Consider the following 13,067-nt stretch of genomic DNA (forward strand, 5'->3'; position numbering starts at 1 on the left):
CAGGTGGAGTGTTGTTGCTGATTTGGACATCATACTCTAAGAAGGATGTGATCAGACCATAAGACCATAATTTATAGGAGGAGAATCAGGCCATTTGGCCCATTGAATTTGCTGTACTACTTCATCATGGCTGAACCAATTTTCCTCTCAGCCCAATTTCCTGCCTTCTCCCTGTATCCCTTCATGGCCTGACCAGTCAAGAATCTATCAACCTCTGCCTTAAATACACATAAAGACTAGGCCTCCACAGCTGTCCGTGGCAAAGAATTCAATATTTACCACTCTCTGGATGAAGAAATTCCTCATCATCTCAGTTGTAAATGGACGCTTCTCTATCCTGAGGCTGTGTCCTCTGGTCTTAAGACACTCCCACCACAGGAAACATCCTCCCCCACTCTTTCAAGGCTTTTCAGCCTTCCATAGGTTTCAATGAGGTCACCCCTCCTTCTGAATTCTAATGAATACAGGCCCAGAGCCATCAAACACTCATCATATGACAACCTGTAATCATTTTTATGAACTTTTGTAGCCTCTCTACTTCTTCAAAGCTACCTGCCCCTCCACCTGTCTTTGCATCATCTGGAAAATTGGCAACAGAGCCATCAATTCCATCATCCAAATCATTAACATATAATGTGAAAAGAATCAGTCCCAATACAGACCCCTGTGGAACACCATTAGTTACCAGTAGCAAACCAGAAAAGGCTCCTTTTATTCCCATTCTATGCCTCCTGCTAGTCAGCCACTGCTTTATCCATGCTAGAATCTTTCCTGTAACACCATGGGGACATAGTTTGTTTAGCAGCCTCATGTGTGACACCTTGTCAAAGGCTTTCTGAAAATACAAGTAGACAACATCAACCGATTCTGTTTTGTCTATCCTGCTTGTTATTTCTTCAAAGAATTCCGACAGATTTGTTAGACAAGATTATCTCTTGACGAAACCACGCTGACTATGGCCTATTTTATCATGTGCCTCCAAGTACGCTGAGATTTTATCCTTAATAATCAACTTCAACATCTTCCCAACCATTGAGGCCAGACGAACTGGCCTATAGTTTCCCTTCTTCTGTCTCCCTCCCTTCTTGAAGAATGGAGTGACATTTGCAATTTTCCACTCTTCCGGAACCATTCCAAAATCTAATGATGCTTGAATGATCATTACTAAGGCCTCCACAATCTCTTCAGCCATCTTTTTCAGTACTTTATGGTGTACACCATCTGATCCAGGTGGCTTATTTACTTTCAGACCTTTCACTTTCCAAAGAACCTTCTCTCTATTAATGGTAACTTCACATGCTTCATGACTCCTGACATTTGGAACTTCCACCATACTGCTCATGTCTTCTACAGTGAAGGCTGATGCAAAATACTTATTCAGTTCATCCACTATTTTCTTGTCCCCTGTTACCTCTCCAGCATCGTTTTCTAGTAGTCTAATATCCATTCTCATCTCTCATTTACAGTTTATGTATCTAAAGAAACTTTTGGTATCCTCTAATATTATTGACTAGCTTACTTTCATATTCCATATTTATCTTCTTAACAAATTTTTTTAGTTCTGTTGGTTTTCAAAAGCTTCCCAATCCTCTGATTTCCCACAAATTTTTGCTCTATTTTATACCTGCTCTTTGATTTTATGTTGGCATTGACTTCTCTTGTTAGCCATGGTCATGTCATCTTGCCTTCAGAATACTTCTTTCTCTTTGGGCTGTATATATCCTGTGCTTTCAGAATTGGTTCCGGAAATTCCAGCCTTTGCTGCTCTGCCATCAACTCTGCCAGTGTTCTTTATTAACCAATTGTGGCCAACTCCTCTTTCATGCCTCTGTAATTCCCTTTACTCCACTGTAATACTAATAGATCTGACTTTAGCTTCTCTTTCTCAAATTTCAGGGTGTGATCATAATATGATTGAATGCATCCTAAGGGTTCATTTACTCTAAGCTCTCTAATCAATTCTGGTTCATTGTGTAACACCCAGTCCAGAATAGCCAATCCCCTAGTGTGCTCAACCATGAGCTGCTGTAAAAAGCCATCTCATAGGCATTCCAGAAATACTCCCTCTGTGAATCCAGCACCAATCTACCTGCATATTAAAATCCCACATGGCTATTGTAACAGTATCTTTTGGCATTGATTTTCTATCTCCCATTGTAATTTGTAGGCCACATCCTTACTACTGTTTGGGGGTCTGTATATAACTCCCATCAGCGTCTTTTAAACCTTGTAATTTCTTATCTCTATTCACAATGATTCAACACCTTATGACCCTTTGTCACCTCTTTCTATTTTGTTTTTTACCAAGACCAATGCTACCCCCTCTGCATACCTGCCCGCCCTCTCGATACAATGTGTATCCTTGGGCATTAAGCTCCCAGCTGTAATCTTCTTTCAGTCATGATTCACCGATGCCTACAACGTCATTCTTGCCAATCTGTAACTGTGCTACAAGTTCATCAATGTTATTCCGTATACTGCACGCATTCAACTATAACACCTTCAGTCCTATATTCACCCCTTTCAATTTTGTCTGCCTTTTACTCTGCAACTCATCCTGTTGACTGCAATTTTTCCCTACCAACAGCCTCTCCTCAATACATATTGCCTCTGTTTGTAAACTAGCTACCTTATTTTCAGCACTATCACTCCAGTTCCCATTCCCCTGCCAAATCAGTTTAAACCCTCCCAAACAACTCTAGCCAAACTGCCCGCAAGGATATTGGAACCCCTGTGGTTCAGGTGTAACCTGTCTCTTTTGTACAGGTCGTTTCCTCCCCGGAAGATATCCGGATGACTGAGAAATCTGATTGCACTGTAGAGAATGTAGAGAAGAATGATCAGAATGTTGTTTTGGATGGAGCAATTCATTGAAGAGGAGAGACTGCTTTAGCTAAGTTTGTGTTCCTTTGAGTGAAGAAGGCTTTGGCGTTACCTGATTGTGGTATGTAATATTATGAGAGCATAGTTAAGACCATAAGACTCAAGATTAGAATGAGGCTATTTGGTTAACTGAGTCTGCTGTGCTATTCAATCATTTATGATTTATTATCCCTCTCAACACCATTCTCCAGCCTTCTCCCCATATCCTTTGACACACTGACTAATCAAGGACCTATCAAACTCTGCTTGAAATTTAACCAATGTCTTGGCCTCCACAGATGTCTGTGGCAATGAATTCCACAGATTTACCACACTCTGGCAACAGAAGTTGCTCCTCATCTCTTTTCTAAAGGATGTTCTTGTGATATAAGAACATAAGACATAAGATTATGATAGAGCGGATATTGAGAAACTTCCACTTAGCAGAGGTGCCTATAACTAGACAGTATCAGTTAATCATTCCCCTACTCCCCATCCTTGAGTGGCTTGGGCATTATCTAGAACCAGAACATCCCTTGAGGTTTCTCGAAGCTCTCTGCAGGCAGTGTGATCCTTGGCTCAGTGGAAAATGATGTCTGGACCTCATGTCCAATTACTTATAGTCTGTACCTGAACACTGAATCCTGCAGGTGTGTATCTTCACACCTTCAAACAAATTCAATTAATGACAGTTCATTATTCAGACTAAAATGCCACACTTCCAGCAGACTTGCAATCTTGTACGCATTTAGGGTATACTTTCCTCATCATGACATTCTTTCACAAGTATTCAGAAACATGAAGTGTCAGTAATAATATGCACTCACAAAGTTCCAGTTGGCTTTTAATTTCACATTTTCAAAACAGCAAGCTGCACTGACATGCAAATGGACAAAAGTGGAAAAGAACATCTCCCTCCCAGTTTGCTTGTCTACAAGCTGGTTCCTGTATGCCATTGTTTATTTTTGACCTTATTTTATTCCTATATGTAATCATCTAGTCCCTGTAATATTCTGAATGTGAGGATCCTGACTTTAGTCTAGTGAATCTGAGCATGCCTGTATTCTCAATACTTTATTTCTCTTTGTACATTTTTCTTCTTGAATTATTTTACCTGGGCCGTGGTTTTAAAGGCACAGAATAAGGAAATGGTCTCTTCGGCCCATTTGGCTCATGCTGACCTACAGTAGATGTTGATCTAAGCTTGTCCCCTTTGCCCACCTTTAGCCTATATCTCTCTAAACCTTTCCTACCTGCTCATATCTTTTAAATGTTCTTAATGGGTCATCTATTGTGCCCGGTGCTCCCGGTGTGGCCTCCTCTACATCGATGGGACCTGACATAGATTGGGGGACCATTTCGTTGAGCACCTTCACTCTGTCCACTGCAAGGGATAGGATCTCCCGGTGGCTACTCATTTCACTTTGACTTCCTATTCCTATTCTGACGTGTCTGTCCATGACCTCCTCAACTACCGAGATGAGAACAAACTCAGTTTGGAGGAGCAACACCTCTTATTCTATTTTGGTAGCATCCAATTTGAGGGCACGAACATCAATTTCTCAAGCCTCTGGCAATATTTTCCATTCCCTCCAACTCCCTTCCCTATTCTTGTCACCCTGTCACCCCATCCTTGCTCCTCACCTGCCAATCTCTTCCCTCTGGCTCCCCTCCTCCTTCCCTTTCTTTATGGTCAACTGTCCTCTCACCTTAGATTCCTTCTTCTTCAGTCCTTTACCTCTTCGACCTCTTGCCTCCCAGCTTTTCACTTCATTCCCCCCTCCTCCACACACCCACTTTCTCCCTCAACTGGTGTGACATTTTACCTGCCCGTTTGAACTTCTTCCCCTCCAACCCACTCTCTTATTCTTGTTTCTTCCCCTTCTTTTCCAGTCCTGATGAAGGGCCTTGATCTCAAATGTTGACTGCTTATTCCCCTCATAGATGCTGCTGACTTTCTGAGATCCCGCAGCATTTTGTGTGTGTTGCTCTAGGTTTCTAAAGCTACTGTTCTGTCATTCACTGCATATTTCATTTGGAGAAGGATCTATCCATGTTCACCTGCTAGTTAGACTGAGATTAGAAGGCATGCCATAGCCCTTATAAATCCCCAGCCCCAAGTTTACTGATGCAATAAACATTCGGTGGCCACTTTATTACTTATACCTGTATATTTGCTAATTAGTTAATGCAAATAACTAATTAGCCAATCATGCAGCAGCAACTCAATGCAGAAAAGCATACAGATGTGGTCAAAAGGTTCTTGTTCAGACCAAACATCAGAATGGAAAAGAAATGTAATCTGTGTGACTTTGACCGTGCAAAGGTTGTTGATGCCAGGTTGGTTTAAGTGTCTCAGGGACTGCTGATCTCCTGGGATTTTCATGCACAACAGCCTTGAGTTCGCAGAGAATAGTGTGAAAACAAAACAAAGATCCAGTGAGCGGCACTTCTGTGGATGAAAGCACCTTGTTAGTGAGAGAGAGCTTAGAGGAGAATGGCCAGACTGGTTCAAGCTGATAGGAGGGGCCACAGTAACTCATAACCACACGTTATGTGGTGTGCAGAAGAGCATCCCTGAATGCAAAACACATCACACCTTGAAGTGGATGGGCTACAGCATCAGGAGACCATGAACTTACACTCAGTGGTGACTTTATTAGGTATAGAAGGTACCTAATAAAGTGGCCATTGACTGTAAAATTCCTGTTCTGAAATATTCCATTCTCAGGAGCTGAAGGTTTAGAAAAATCATGTGAAAGGGTTTGACAGGTTATAACTAATGATTAACAAACTCAAATTCATTTTGACTGATCTATGGAGAGCATAACTAGAATGCATACATATCTTCTGCTTCAGAAGCTTGAGTTGGCTTAATGTCACTGCGTACTTTTAGGAGCTATTATATCATCACAAGACAATTGAAGCTGTTCAGTTCAGCCGTATCATTGAGTGTGATGCCTTTCTGGATTTTGCCCTGATATGATTCATATTTTTATTACGGTGAATGGAATTAAAATTCAATTAACATTCCTTCAAGTTGAATCGGGTACTGACTTTCAAAATCTTGAATGACATTAGGAACATTAGTATTACAAATGAACAGGACATGTGTAAAATAAAAGGGAATAAGTAGCCCCATTACCCTTAAGTATACTTATGATTGAGCTTTGGTTTCATATCCTCTTTTCTCCCTAATCCCCGTAACAAATTCCCGCTTAATTTAAAAAGAACTCATCTCAGGGTTAAAAGTGACCTAGTAACCACTGTGGCAAGTTTGGAAAATTCCAGACTCTCTGAGACAAGAAATGACTCCTTATTTCAGTCTCTAAGTGATCATCTCTTTATCAGGAGATCCTACCGGAAAGTTCTGACTCCCACTCAGGAGAAGATATCTCTCAGCAAGTGGAGTGATTGAAGGTTACAAATACTGTGGATAAAAGGTATAATTTAAATTAAAGTGAGAACAAAATAACCTGAGTGTGAAAGCTGAAGCTAAACATCACACAATGAACCTTAGAGAAAGACAGAAGTGGGTTTGGAACCTGCAGATGATTTTTGAAGAATACAGTTCTAAGCATATATAATTTAAAGACTAAAAGTTCATTAAGGGAAGCAGATACTTCAGGCAAACAAGAAAAAAATTGAAATATTTAAATCAATTAGGCGTGGGAAGATGGGGGAAAAATGCAAAACTGAAGAGAATACAGAATCAAAATTGCTCACATAGGATTATCCGACTAATATTGCCAGGAGGTGGATCCAAAGGTTCCATCAAATATTTTTTGATTTTTTTGTGTTTTTTTTATTGCACTGTATTGGAAAAAAATCAGTGGGCGTTGTCATGTAAGATGTGAGTGTTTTATATGATTTTTTATGCTTATAGGACAATCAAAAGACCTACGTGAATAGATCATGGTTTACTTGGTTCAGTTAGGGGGTGGATATATTGAAATGAAACAATGAATCTCAGAGTATGGCAACCAATATAAATTTTAATGAACAATTCAAGGAATATTTAGCCCACCCTATTTCAGTGAAGAATGAAATAAATTCAAAGATTCAAACTACATTTATCTTCAAGGTATGTACATAGTGTTCAACCCTGAAATTCATCTTCCCACAGACAGCCATGAAACAAAAAAGCCAATGCAACTCGTTCAAAAAAAATCATCAAACCCCCAACTCTCAAAAAAGAACAATTCACGCAAATGGTAAAATAACAAGTGAAAAGCACAGGATATAAAAAAAACATGAAACTGCAAAGTCAATGAAGCAGTCCAGGGATGTTCAGTTTCAGCTCAGTTCAGTTCAATCTAGCGTTGTGTTGTTCGTTGACTGCAGGCCGCAGAATCAGTCCGCCCCAATCAAAATCACACAAAATAGTAACAAAACAAGGAGCAACCAGAAACCAGAAACACATCATAACATGAACTGCAGAGCCCAATCCAAAAACCATGTCAATTAAACCTTGCCAAAAATACAAACCCCATTTCCAGAGAAGTTGGGATATTTTCCAAAATGCAATAAAAACAAAAATCTGTGATATGTTAATTCACGTGAACCTTTATTTAACTGACAAAAGTACAAAGAAAAGATTTTCAATAGTTTTACTGACCAACTTAATTGTATTTTGTAAATATACGCAAATTTAGAATTTGATGGCTGCAACACACTCAACAAAAGTTGGGACAGAGTTAAAATAAGATTGAAAAGTGCACAGAATATTCAAGTAACACCGGTTTGGAGGACTCCACATTAAGCAGGCTAATTGGTAGCAGGTGAGGTATCATGACTGGGCATAAAAGTAGTGTCCATCAAAGGCTCAGTCTTTGCAAGCAAGGATGGGTTGTGGCTCACCCCTTTGTGCCAAAATTCATGACAGAATTGTTAGTCAGTTCAAAAGGAACATTTCTCAACGCAAGATTGCAGAGAATTTAGGTCTTTCAACATCTACAGTACATAATATTGTGAAAAGATTCAGAGAATTCAGAGACATAGTGCGTAAAGAGCAAGGTCGGAAACCACTGTTGAATGCGCGTGATCTTCAAGTCCTCAGGCGGCACTGCCTAAGAAACCATCATGCTACTGTGACAATTATAGCCACCTGGGCTCGGGAGTACTTTGGAAAACTATTGTCACTCAACACAGTCCGTCGCTGCATCCAGAAATGCAACTTGAAACTGTATTACGCAAGGAGGAAGCCATACATCAACTCTACGCAGAAACACTGGCGAGTTCTCTGGGCCCGAGCTCATCTAAGATGGACCGAAAGACTGTGGAACCGTGTGCTATGGTCAGATGAGTCCACATTTTAGCTAGTTTTTGGAAAAAACGGGCGTCGAGTTCTCCGTGCCAAAGATAAAAATGACCATCCAGATTGTTATCAGCGAAAGGTGCAAAAGCCAGCATCTGTGATGGTATGGGGGTGCATCAGTGCCTACGGCACGGGTGAGTTGCATGTATGTGAAGGTACCATTGACTCTGAGGCGTATATTAGGATTTTAGAGAGACATATGTTGCCATCAAGGCGACGTCTCTTCCCGGGACGTCCATGCTTATTTCAGCAGGACGATGCCAGACCACATTCTGCACGGGTTACAACAGCGTGGCTTTGTAGACACAGAGTGTGTGTGCTTGACTGGCCTGCTGCCAGTCCAGATCCATCTCCTATTGAAAATGTATGGCACATCACAAAGAGGAGAGTCAGACAATGGAGCCCACGGACTGTTGAGCAGCTGAAGCCTTATATCAAGCAAGAATGGACAAAATTTCCAATTGCAAATCTACTACAATTAGTATTCTCAGTTCCAAAACGATTAAAAAGTGCCATTAAAAGGAAAGGTGATTAACACAATGGTAAACATGCCTCTGTCCCAACTTTTGTTGAGTGTGTTGCAGCCATCAAATTCTAAATTTGTGTATGTTTACAAAATACAATTAAGTTGGTCAGTAAAACTATTGAAAATCTTTTCTTTGTACTTTCGTCAGTTAAATAAAGGTTCACATGAATTAACATATCACAGATTTTTGTTTTTATTGCATTTTGGAAAATATCCCAACTTTTCTGGAAATGGGGTTTGTAGATGATGGATTTAAAACTAAAAAGGATTTAAAATGCAAGATACATATGGTTGTTCACCTTTTTTTACAAAACAAGTTTTCTTATGAAAGAGACATTGAGTTTACCCAACTCTCAGAAATCCCATTGCACCCATTCCCCTATTTATTTCCCCAGAGCCTGTTCTTTCTCGCATGCTCATCATCTTCACTCTTGGCCTCTTACAGCCGTTGTATACAGAGTGGTAATCTACTATGACCAGTTCACCGATAAACCAGTATGTTTTTGGGATGTGGAGGGAAACCAGATCTCCCAAGGGAAACAGTGTGTTTATTGGGAAAATGTGGAAGCCTTGAATTGAATTCAAGTCACTGGACCTATGAGGCACCAAGAATATAGGACTTAGGCAGCCTCTTGACAGAAAGTCTACAGAAAAGAAAAGTCTGATTATTTTTGATTGTTCTGGTATGAAGAGGCATACTGAAAGAAATGGGAATGAGCCTTGAGGCAAAAACAACTTATGAGGTTTACTGTTATTAGCCTAAGGTCAAAAAATTACTTAGACAAAGTAGCCAGCTATTGAGCCACTTTGCGTGAAAAAGAATTGTACTTGAAACACTTTGAATATTTCCAAGTTTCTCACCTGTTCTGTGTAGGTGACTCATTATTCACAAAACATCAGGAAGCTAAAAAGAAAAATGTATCGAAATAACAGTTGACTAAGATGGAACATCCATGAGAGAGGGACGAAAATTGATCCTCTCATTAAGGTCCAAATTGTTTGTCTATATTATTTGGAGATACAACCCTATTGGCCCAGGTAGTCTGCACCATCCAATTATGCCTATATGACCTAATAACCTACACGTCTTTGGAATGTGAAAGTAAATTAAGGAAATCCATGCGGTCACGGGGAGAAAGTACAAACTCCTTAAAGACAGTGGTGGAATTGAACTTGGGTCACTGCCACTGTGATAGGGTTACACTAACCGCGATGCTACCATGGTCCATATGCTAATGATTTTGCGGTGATATTCAAGAAGAAATATAAAAAGAAAGCAGCTGGAAAACCTTAATGAGAAAAAAAAATAATTGTGTGCCACTAATATAAGAAGAAATTGCCAGAATTGTCATGCTAAGAATGCAGCGGATGTGATGTCTGGACTGTAGTAAATGGGAGAAAAAAAGGACAGAGCTACAAGAATGTAATGGCAGTTAGTGTGCAGAGCAGATGGCTTCAGAGGCAGTAATGAAGACATGTTGATACAATTAATTATAGAGACAATGGCGGTGAGGATTCATCAGACTAAGGTCATATGATGTAGACAGTTACAAATGATAAGCAAGGAAAGGGCAAGAGAGGATATAATAGCATCAAGAGTGTGAGAGAGAAGGCCAAGGAGCTGAAAGAAGCATAAAGAGATGCAAGAGTGATCACAGGGGCAAGTCATAAATCAATGCAATTAATGAAAACCAACAGTTTTGAAATAGATATGTAAGATAGCAGCACAGGGAAAGTAAATCTGAATCACTACAGTCTGAAAGTGCAAACATATCAAGGTATCTTAATACAGAACTCTTAGACTTTAATAACATCCTTAATTGTAAATCTATGATAGAAGGTCTGATTACTGATTATTGAAAATGGCTAAACAGAACTCTATAAAACACAGTTGAATAAGCTTTGAGGAAGATAACTGCACAGTTGAGTGAGCAGGTCACACGGAAAAGACACATGAATGAAAGAAAAATTGAAGGCTGTCTGGGGCAGAAACATCAGGTTAATGTTGAAGCAACACACACAAAATGCTGGTGGAACGCAGCAGGCCAGGCACCATCTATAGGAAGAAGGGATCCCTTTTGCCAATCAACTTCCCAGCTCATAGCTTCATCCCTCCCCCTCCTGTCTTCTCCTATCATTTCGGATCTCCTCCTCCCCCTCCCACTTTCAAATCTCTTACTATCTCTTTTTTCTGTTAGTCCTGACGAAGGGTCTCGACCCGAAACGTCGACAGCACTTCATCCTATAGATGCTGCCTGGCCTGCCGCGTTTCACCAGCACTTTGTGTGTGTTGCTTGAATTTCCAGCATCTACAGATTTTCTCGTGTTTGTGAGGTTAATGTTGAAGTAGGTTAAAAACTCAGCACATTATATGTCAAAGGGCCTGTACTTTGCTGTATGGTTCTATTGTTTTATGTTCTGTGTGTGATTTACATAGTTTGTTGTCTTTTGCACATTGGTTACTTGTGCGTCTTTGAGTGTAGTTTTTCCACTCGTTCTATCCAGTGAAGCCCATCACCGTTAAATATCGAATGGTATACGGAGAGACCGATGGCCAGAGGTCTGGAGGCAGAGCTGTGTTTCTCTGTATCTGTGGAGAATGAATGCTTGAAAGAAAATGAACCTCGGGGTAGTTGTAGGTACCTGTTTTCTGTCTGCTTTGTATTTTGTGCTGCACGTTTATTATGTTTAATATGGTAGCTAGCCACGTGGGTAGGGGCGTGGTAAAGACAAAGGGTTTAGCTATGTATTCATACTTTGTTCTGGGCAGTTTGGTTCTGAGAACCGCTGGGTATCATATCTTTTGTTAACCACTTAATTATGCTTAATTGCATTGTTGCAAGACTATATGTTTTGCTGGTTGCTAATACAGGATCGAATACATTTCTTCGACTTCTGGAACGTCATTATTGGAGCGATTGGAGGGCACGTCAAACAAGTAGGTTGCAGGTAGGGGCAATTGATTTGTTAGAAAAGCTGCTACATTGTGTCAACAAAAGATTTGGTCAGGTTATACTAAACGAATATTCAGACGTGTCGGCAAATTTAGAAGCACCACAGCCATGAGCAGCTTGTGGCAAGCAATGACCTTTTATTGATTCATGCTGTGTTTTTGCGGGTGGAACACAGTTTGGAATGGTCACTGCTGACCGTCAGCTCTGTTGTGTTGTGTTTGTCTCAGAGTTAGGCGTGTGGCTCTGTTGAAATGCTGAAATATTTTGACTGCTGACATCTGAATTGAATGCTGTTGTTTTGTCTGGCTTGTGCACTTGGGAAAACAATCTGAGTCAAGCTGGAAGCAGTAACCTTGAAGTCCGGACTGAAAGAGAAAATAATTATCAAGTACGAGGCATGATTGAATATATATATAAAGCTGATGATTTTCAGGATGACGTACACCCTGTGCATCTAATGAGCGAGCAGCAGATATTATTGCTAGCAGAGTGTCCTGTGTGTCTGATATCTTGTTGGCATAGATTAGAAGGCTTCATTAGAGAAGATTTAGCTGTGGTATGTGCAAGACAACAAATATTGAGGGATGCATATGCATTGGAAGAACAGGTGAAGCAGATGAAAGAGCAGCTTCAGAGATGTAAGGAGCAGATAGAAAAACAGTTTCGGAGAAACCAGGAGCAGCTACGAAGAAAATTAGAGCAGCTTAATTTGCTGGAAGAAATTGCAGCCAACCAAGGTGGCCAAAGCAAAAGCACTGAAGGCTTCAAGTGCCGTGGGTGCTATTTGTGCTCCAGGAGGACAATTCTATGGTGTGAGTTCCTATGTTGACACGGCACAGGGAAAATCCAACTTGATGTCAGTATGGATACATTTGTTACTCAAATGTCCATACGCTACAAGTTTGGACCCCAAGAAGTAGTTCATGATGTTCATTCTCAGCCTGCACTAAGGAGGCACTCTGCCCTACGCCATATCCTATAGGACATTAATTTACAGCATGGTGACACCTGTGTTTCAGATGATAAAAGTCTAAATAGTGTGTTGGAGGCCTAAGGATGTGAAAGAAAATAGCAATCTTAGTGGTGCAACAACACTGCATTGCATCTCTGCCAAGAAGAGAGATTCAAATCTTCAATGGTGGTCTATTGCAGTATCATGTATATGTGAAGGCTTTCAGCAGAGGCGATGAAGGTAAGACGGATGATTACAAGACCATAGGACATAGAAGCAGAATTAGGGCATTTGATTCATCAGGTCTGCTCTGCCATTTCATCATGGTTGATCCAATTTTCCTCTCAGCCTGTCTTCTGCTACTTCCCCATATCCCTTTATGCCCTGACCAATCAAGAATCTATCAACTCTACCTTAAATATAAACAAAGACTTGGCCCCCACAGCTATCTGTGGC

This window comes from Mobula hypostoma, chromosome 7 (assembly GCF_963921235.1).
Source record: "Mobula hypostoma chromosome 7, sMobHyp1.1, whole genome shotgun sequence".
Lineage (NCBI taxonomy): Eukaryota > Metazoa > Chordata > Chondrichthyes > Myliobatiformes > Myliobatidae > Mobula > Mobula hypostoma.